Raw genomic sequence first — 9,316 nt, 5'->3', positions numbered from 1 at the left:
CTCCAATCAAATCTCTTCCTCCTTTTCATATTGCCCAGTAGCTCTGAATACGAATCCTCTCATATCCCCATCAGCTTCCCGTTTATTTTTTGTTGATGTTAGCATAAGAGAAGTCAAGTCAAGTCAAGTCAAGTTTATTCGTCACATACACATACGAGATGTGCAGTGAAATGAAAGTGGCAATGCTCGCGGACTTTGTGCAAAAAGACAAACAAACAAACAACCAAACAAACTATAAACACAATCATAAACACAGACATATTATTTTACATATTAAATATTGGAAGGAAAAACGGGGGATAGAGAAGGGTCAACTGAGTGGTTTGGTGGTGGTGTTGGGAACGAAACTGAGAAATGGGTTGTGGAAGCTCACAGAATCATGAGCTCACAGTCAAATGGTAGACACAAAATGCTGGAGTGACCCAGTGGGACAGGCAGCGTCTCTGGAGAGAAGGAATGGGTGACCTTTCGGGTCGACACCCTTCTTCAGACGGAAAGTCAGGGGAGAGGGATTACACAGAGACATGGAAGGGTAAGGTGGAAAACGAGACATCAAATGGTATATGAATCAATCAAAAATAAAGTATTCTTTTTCAAATTGCAGGTGTCATGGGCAGAATTAGCATTTACAAATAATATATGCAGCTACTTTTGAGCCTCCTTCCTGAATAGCTGCAGTCCTTTTGCTGGAGATGTCCCAGGATCTAGTCCTATGGATAAATTGATTTTGTAGCCCAATGTATACTTTGACAACCTTCTTCACTATCTGGAACTCCACCACTATTTCGTGCAAACTTACTAATCAACCCATTCACATTCTCATCCAAGTCCTTCCAAAGAAAGGAACAACATGAGTTATCCTCCAGACTCCTGTGACTAAAATAGACGATGTTTCACCCACTGAGTTCTTCCAGCAGTTTATTTTTTGCTCCAGATTCAGTCATTGTAGTTCCTCCTGTATTAAATACCCTTTGTCATGCATGGTTCCTTAATTTTGCCATCTTTGCTTTTCACCCTTCCTGGAGCATGCTGGCCCTGAACTCTCTTTTAAAACACTCCCACTTTTCAGACTTCGTTTTACCTGCAAGCATCTGCTCCCCTGCACTGTGAAGACCAACCTTCCCCCAGCGTAGGGTCTTACTTGGAGGACCAACCTTCCATAAATTCCTTGAAATGTTCAGAATTATGGTCACCGTTTCGAAAGTATTCCCCACCAGAACTTCCACCACATGCCCAGTTTCCACCTCGCCCTGTTTAATTTCATAGAAACATAGAAACATAGAAAATAGGTGCAGGAGGAGGCCATTCGGCCCTTCGAGCCAGCACCGCCATTCATTGTGATCATGGCTGATCGTCCCCAATCAATAACCTGTGCCTGCCCTCTCCCCATATCCCTTGACTCCACTAGCCCCTAGAGCTCTATCTAACTCGCTCTTAAATCCATCCAGTGATTTGGCCTCCACTGCCCTCTGTGGCAGGGAATTCCAAAGTTAAGGTTGAGTATTGCTCAGTCTCTAAGGCAAGCATCAAGAGTGACAATGGAACCATGAAATTTTTACTTGCTGCAGCTGTACCAGCCGAGAACGCAATAACCCACAAATAAATATATAATAATCAATAGTGCATTAACTAATCAGTAATTCCAAGGAAAGCAGATCAAAATAGCGCAAAACCAAAGTCAGTACTGCAACCATAACAAAGTCCATAGAAGATCATAATTGTTGAAGTAGAGTTGTGGTTAGTGTTGTGCAGCGTTCAAGAGTCTAATGGTTGCAAAGAAGAAGCTGTTCTTGAACCTGGAGGTGACGGTTTTCCTGTACCTTCTTCCCAATGGTAGTAGTGAGATGAAAGCATGGCTAAGGCCGTGCAAGTCTTTAATCATATTAGCTTCTGCTTTGAGGCAGCACCCGCTGTGGAGTCCTTTGATGGTGGGAAGGTCAATGTCTACACTTTTTGCAGCCATCTTCATTCCTGGGCGTTTGAGTTACTGAACCAGGCCGAAATGCAACCAATCAGTACGTCCACCTGTAGATGTATATAGAGTATGTAGAGTATATAGTGATGTACCACATCACCGCAATCTTCCAAAGAACTAGAGGCTCTAATGAGATTTCATTATGATTGCATTAATCTGCTGGGCCCAGAGTATTACACGCTCAGGAGTTTGAGGCTGTTGATTTTCCCCTCCACTGTCCTGTCGATAAAGACGAGTTCATGGATCCCAGCTCTCCCCTGAAATCAGCAATCAGCTCCTTGGTCTTGCTAACATGGAGAGCATGAATGTTTTCCGGCACCATTTAATTGGAATATCAATCTCCCTCCTGTTCTCAGACTCATTGTTAAGGGCCTGTCCCACTTGGACAACCTCATCCACGAGTTTAGAAGACCCTAGATGAGTTGAAAAAAATATCATGGTCGTGTTGACTCGCCAAAGTAAAAGACCTCCTACAACCCCCCTCGACCTCAGTCTTCCACACCTAAGACAAACTACGACTAGCTACGAGTGGAAAATTATCCCATGATAAAATGATGTAATGTTTGCATTTTTTTCCTCGGGACAGTTACTGACCTACGACTACCTACACGTAAAAAGTATCGATGTTTTCCATGCCAACCTTTTTTTTACTCGTGGACATTTTTTATCAGGCTGGAAAAAACGCCGCGACCTACTTGAGGCCACGAGTACGCGGAGACCACTCACGAGCATGAGGAAGAGTTACGAAGACCTCCTACGACCTCGTGGCAACCATGCTGCGAGTATGAGTCAAGGGCAAACTCGGCAGAGGTCACCAATTAGGTCGTGAAAATGGGACAGGGGCTTTAACCGGTCTCCGACAACAGTGAATGTAAGGTTGGCAATGGAGCTGTATTTAGCTGCACAGTCACAGAGTAGAGCAGGGAACTGAGCTGACAGCCTTGAGGTGTTAATGGTTATTGAGGAGGATGTGTTCATGCCCGTACGAAGCTTTCCAAAAAGGGGGGCTCGATGCCAGGGTCCAGGGCCTGCTTACGGGCCCTGGAAGCTCTGGGGTTTCAGATGCTCTCTGATGCAGTCTGAGCCTTATTTTGGAGCATTTTTGCACCAAATTTATGACCAATATTTCAGAAATAAACAGGAATCTGAGAGGTAGCTTTTTCACACAAAGGTTGCTGGGTGTATGGAACGAGCTGCCAGAGGAGGTAGTTAAGGCTGCGACTATCCAAATGTTTAAGAGACATTTGGACACGTACATGGATAGGACAGATTTAGATGCATATATGGGTCAAACGCGTGTGAGTGGGAATAGTTTAGATGGGACATTTTGGTCGGTGTGGGTAAGTTGGGCTGAAGGGCCTGTTTCCACACTGCATCATTCTATGACTAAAAGTTAAGAAGAAAAATGAATGTAGATAAGTAGAGCAGATTTGAAAGAGGAGTGAAATGTAAAGGCAGAGAGAGGTCTATGGGTGGAAAGGAACATAGGAAAGGAAGGGGGAGAATGGGCTTGGGCAGATGGGTGAAGGGAAAATAGACACAAAGTGATGGAGTAACTCAATGGGTCAGGCAGCATCTGCGGAGAATATGAATAGGCGTCGTTTCACAGAGTGCTGGAGTAACTCAGTGAGTCAGGCAGCATCTCTGGAGATTATATTTCGGGTCAAGACCGTTCTTCAGTAATATTCATGATGTGACATGCATAGACATTCCTGAATGTTACCCAAACCATCGTGAGCTACTTTGTTACGGTGCTTGCCCTCTCTTATAATGTCTCTGCTGCCTTGGGTGATGCAGAACAGGACACAAGCTTTGGGACATGGTGTGAAGCTGTTGCAGTCTGTCCCAGCCTGGTAAAAACCTGGATGGAGTGGATGTGGAGAGGATGTTTCCACTAGTGGGAGAGTCTAGGACCAGTGGCCACAGCCTCGGAATTAAAAGACATTCCTTTAGGAAGGAGATGAGCAGGAATTTCTTAAGTCAGAGGGTGGTGAACTGTGGAATTCATTGCCACAGACAGATGTGGAGGTCGTCAATGGACATTTTTCAGGAGGAGATTGATAGATTCTTGATTGATACGGGTGTCAGAGGTAATGGGGAGAAGGCAGGAGAATTGGTTTGAGAGGGAAAGATAGTCATAGAGTGATACAGTGTGGAAACAGGCCCTTCGGCCCAGCATGTCCCATCTGCACTAGTCCCACCTGCCCACGTTTGATCCATATGCCTCCGAACCTGTCCTATCCATGTACCTGTCTAACTGTTTCTTAAATGTTGCGATAGTCCCCGCCTCAACTACCTCCTCTGGCAGCTTGTTCCATACACCTACCACCCTTTGTGTGAAAAACATACCCCACAGATTCCTATTAAATCTTTTGCCGTTCACCTTAAACGTATGTCCTCTGCTCCTCGATTCACCTACTCTGGGCAAAAGACTCAACCATATCTATTCAAATCACGATTTTATACACCTCTATTAGATCATCCCTCATCCTCCTGTGCTCCATGAAATAGAGTCCCAGCCTACTCAACCTCTCCCTATAGCTCTAGCCCTACAGTGCTGGCAACATCCTCATAAATCTTCACTGTACCCTTTCCAGTTTGATGACATCTTTCCTATAACATGGTGCCCAGAACTGAATACAATACTCTGAATGCGGCCTCACCACCTTCTTATGCAACTGCAACATGACCTCCCAACCTCCATAATCACCCTGACCCGCTGAGTTACGCCAGCACTCTGTGTAACGTCACAGAACAGGGCAAGATTAGCAAGTTTGCTGATGATACAGAAGTGAGTGGTTTTGCATATAGTGAAGATGGTTGTGAAAGATTGCAGCAGGATCTGGATCAATTAGCCAGGTGGGCAGAGTGATGGTTGCATGGTTCCTTGAAGGTCGTGTTGCAGGTATATCAGGTGGTCAAAACGTATTTTGGCACTTTGGCCTTCATCAGTCAGAGTATTGAGTATAGAAGTTGGGAGGTCATGTTGCAGCTGTATACGACGTTGGTGAGACCGCATTTAGAATATTGTGTTCAGCTCTGGGCACCGTGTTATAGGAAAGATGTCAAATTGAAAAGAGTACAGAGATCCCCATCCTGGATCAGTCCAATCAGGGTTGTGTCGTCCGCAAACTTGAGAAGCTTGACAGAGGTGTCTGTGGAGGTGCAGTCATTGGTGTGGCGAGAGTAGAGGAGAGGGGAGTGTACGCATCTTGCGGTGCTCCTATGCTGAGCGTTTGCGGGTCCGAGATATGGTTCAAAGGTTCAAAGGTTATTTAATGGTCACATACACCTAGGTGTAGTGAAATGCTTCTTGCCAGTGCAGCACATAAAGAAAGAATACAGACATAACATTAATAAGAGATTTAAACATAAAGATCATCCCCCCACAATGGTTCCCATTATGAGGGAAGGCACAATGTCCAGTCCCCAACCTGGATATGCTTTCCCGTCTTACATGCTGCTTCCTGTCAGTCAGAAAACTGGTGATCCATCAACAGAGGGGTTCAGGCACAGTCAACTCAGAAAGTTTGGAGCGTAGTAGCTCTGGCACAATGGTGTTGAATGCAGAGCTATAATCAACAAACAAAATTCTCGCATAGGTCCCCTGGCGGTCTAGGTGCTGGAGGATGAAGTGTAGGTCCAGATTGACTGCATCATCCACAGATCTATTGGCGCAATATGCAAAATGCAGAGGGTCCAGCAGAGGGATTGTGATATCTTTCAGCTTGGCCAGCACAATCCTTTCAACTGTCTCCATGACTACAGAGGTCAGTGCGACAAGCCTATAGTCATTAAGACCAGTAATCCTTACCTTTTTGGGTACAGGGACAATAGTGGAGACTTTGAAGCAGCCAGGGACAGTGCATCTTTGCAGGTACTGGTTAAAAATGATTAATTGGGTGTGAAGTGTTGGTGGGGATGGGAAAGGGTCCACTCTTTTCATTACTGGAGTCTTGCCTTAAGTAGGCGTGAGGTGGTGAATGGGAAGGAGAGGATGCAGGGTCCATTCTTTGCAGACTGGGTTATGGCTGTGTTTGTTGGGGAGGGGGTACCAGGGTTACGTTTCTGATTTTCAAACCTGCAGTAAAACTCATTCAGGTAGTTCATCAGCTGACGATTGTCCAAAGCTGGTGATTTCTTGCATGCCCTTCCAAACTGAAGAAGAGTCACTAGCTGAGAACTTGCTCCTCAACTTCTCAGAGTACCTTTCCTTGGCAGCTCCAATTCCTCTTCTCAGCTCTTTAGCGATTAGGCTATCTTTTAACTCTTTAACGACTAGGCTATCGGCTTGATGCCTCTTTCTGGCGGGGGGGGGGGGACGAAGATGAAGGTGGCGTGGGTCCAGCGGGGTTTGCGTAGGCCCAGTGGGGGTCAGCAGGGTTTGCGTGGGCCCAGTGGGGGTCAGCGGGGGTGGTGTGGGCCCAGCGGGGATGGCTTGGGCCCAGCGGGGGTGGCTTGGGCCCAGCGGGGGTGGCGTGGGCCCAACAGGGGTGACGTGGGCCCAGCGGGGGTTGGCCTCGGCCCAGTGGGGGTGGCTTGGGCCCAGCGGTGGTGGCGTGGGCCCAGCGGGGGAGGTGTGGGCCCAGCGGGGGTTGCGTGGGCCCAGTGGGGGTGGCTTGGGCCCAGCGGGGGTGGCTTGGGCCCAGTGGGGGTGGCTTAGGCCCAGCGGTGGTGGCGTGGGCCCCGGGGGGGAGGTGTGGGCCCAGCGGGGGTTGCGTGGGCCCACTGGGGGTGGGGTGAGCCCAGCGGGGGTGGCGGGGCCCAGCGGAGGTCAGCGGGGGTGGCGTGGGCCCAGTGGGGGTCAGCGGGGGTGGCGTGGGCCCAGCGGGGGTGGCTTGGGCCCAGTGGGGGTGGCTTAGGACCAGCGGGAGTGGCGTGGGCCCAGCGGGGGTGGCGGGGCCCAGCGGAGGTCAGCGGGGGTGTTGGGGGCCCAGCGGGGGTGGCGTGGGCCCAGCGGGGGTCAGCGAGGGTGGTGGGGGCCCAGCGGGGGTGGTGTGGGTCCAGCGGGGTGGCTTGGGCCCAGCGGGGGTGGGGTAAGCCCAGCGGGGGTGGCGGGTCCCAGCGGAGGTCAGCGGGGGTGGCGTGGGCCCAGTGGGGGTCAGCAGGGGTGGTGTGGGCCCGGCGGGGTTGGCGTAGGCCAGCAGGGGTAGCGTGGGCCCAGCGGGGGTGGCGTGGGGGGAAGATGGCTTTGGCCCCGGTGGGGGGAGGCGAGGGGAGTGGGCCCCGCCGCAGCGGTGTCTGGTGTTTGGGTTACAGCCGCTGGGTTCAGATTCAGCCACTCCTGTCCTCGACGCCAGGCAAGCCGTTGGTGAGGCTCCGACGCCGCGGATGGAGACGCTGGACCGGGCGGGCAGACACCGCACCCCCCCACCCCCCCCCCACCCCCACCAGGCCCGGAGAAATGGGCACTCCCTTATCCCACGGGCCAGTTTTTATCTCGACTTTTTTTTCACGATTTTTTTTTTCTTATTCTGGGGGGAAAAAGGGGGGTTCGGTCCCAAAGCACCCCCCCCCCCCCCCCCCCTTCGGACGGCCATGGTGTTATTGACAATTCATACGGATTGTGGTCTGCTAATGAGGAACGACCATATATTGCCTCAAAACTCTCTTGAATTAATTTACCAAATTCAACCCCATCTAAGCTGTGTGCCAAAGCAATCCAGGTCAATATTGGGAAAGTTAACAACCCTAACTACTACAACCCCATTGCCTGGTGGGTCTCGACCCAAAACGTCACCTATTCCTTTTCTCCAGAGATGCTGTCTAACCCGCTGAGTTACTTCGCTTTTTTGTGTCTATCTTCGGTTTAAACCAGCATCTGCATTCCTTCCTACACATTGCACTTACACCTTTATGCGATTAGCCAATAAACCTGTTCCTCAAATTCCCACTGACAATTGGGAGACCCTACTGCACGACCCCAGCGAAGTGATTGCCACTCTCTTATTTGCCAATAGCCTGGTTGGACGACACCTGCAGAATATCCAGTCTGAGTACATCACAATCAGTTGTGCAACTCACACCTTTTCTTTCGCAGTCCCCTTTGTCACATACTCACCCTCTACACTCCAGTCCTGCCCCTCTTTCAGCTACATTGCTGTGATTGTAATCAAATCATTACTCCAAATAAACACAGTTGAGCCTGCCAGCCCTCCCCTGCTCTCCAATCTGCCTGCCTGCTCTGCTGACTGGACTTGCGTGATTTATCCTCTACATTTAAAACAATCTCCCTGCATGATGCACTGCTGTTATGCTGCCAAATGAATCTCCTCTGTCTGCACATAATCCACAGCCCTCTATTCCCTGCATTTCCATGCGCCAATGAAAAGCCTCTTAAATGCCATTATCATATCTGCCTCCACCACCACCCCTGATAGTGTATTCCACTACTGCAGGATGGATAATTTTGTAACTGTGGCTGTGAGAAGAAGAGTTAAGGGCCTGTCCCACTTTCAGGTCCTAATTCACAACCTTTTTTACTCGCGGACATTTTTCATCAGGCTAGAAAAACACCCAGACCTACTTGATGCACGAGAACCTACGACTAGCATCACAACCTACCTACGACCTACCTACGATCTACCTACGACCTCCTATGACCTCGTGACGACCATGCTGCGAGTATGAGTCAAGGGCAAACTCGGCAGAGGTCGTGAATTAGGTCGTGAAAGTGGGACAGGCCCTTTACACATTTTACTTTTTGTGGTGTCATTGCAACATATTTTGTAATTACTGCTGGAATGGAAGTCCCACATCTCTGGTCTTCTAGTAATACCCCTCTCTCTTGCTTTTGATTTCCTCTCCACAGTTACTTGGAGGTCAAAGAGTCATGGAGTGGTACAGTGTGAAACAGGCCCTTCAGCCCAACTTGCTCACACACTGGAGTGGGTAGGGCAAGCCCTTGTTCCAGCTCTCTGTTCCAAAAATCAATACATGGTCCCTATATTAACGACATACCAAATATTAAACTGATAAGAACAGAAGCTACACTTGATCTGGGACAATAGGCCAAGAAGCAATAGATGGTCTTCTAATTGATGGAACTTCACACACAACAGTTGGTGATGATCAACAGCAGAGTAATTTATAACAACCATAAACACAACATTTATAAACATCAACTTGTCAGGTATGAGATCGTTGGGTTGCATGTGCTCCGATCGGTCTCAAGTCAAGAGAGTTTATTGTCATGTGTCCCAGATAGGACAATGAAATTCTTACTTGCTGCAGCATAACAGAATATTGAAGGCATAAATACAGAACAGATCAGTGTGTCCATATACCATAGAATATATATATATACACATAAAATAAACAGATATCAATAGGCTGTTATAG

General features: G+C 48.8%; 1 long non-coding RNA gene and 1 other non-coding gene across 2 annotated transcripts; one reads left to right on the top strand and one right to left on the bottom strand.

Moving 5' to 3' along the window:
• Nucleotides 1-403: 403 nt before the first annotated feature.
• LOC116983552 lies at nt 404-8,537 on the top strand. Its single transcript, XR_004414740.1, has 3 exons — nt 404-417; nt 2,798-2,800; nt 8,412-8,537. It is a non-coding gene; the product is annotated as an uncharacterized LOC116983552 (long non-coding RNA).
• A 275-nt stretch (nt 8,538-8,812) lies between these two features.
• Nucleotides 8,813-8,998, bottom strand: LOC116983603. Its single transcript, XR_004414758.1, has one exon. It is a non-coding gene; the product is annotated as a U2 spliceosomal RNA (small nuclear RNA).
• Between the last annotated feature and the right edge of the window lie 318 nt (nt 8,999-9,316).

Source organism: Amblyraja radiata, chromosome 18, assembly GCF_010909765.2.
Source record: "Amblyraja radiata isolate CabotCenter1 chromosome 18, sAmbRad1.1.pri, whole genome shotgun sequence".
NCBI classification, from domain to species: domain Eukaryota; kingdom Metazoa; phylum Chordata; class Chondrichthyes; order Rajiformes; family Rajidae; genus Amblyraja; species Amblyraja radiata.
The sequence above is the reverse complement of the archived record's forward strand: the minus strand, read 5'-3'. Positions and strand labels throughout refer to the sequence as shown.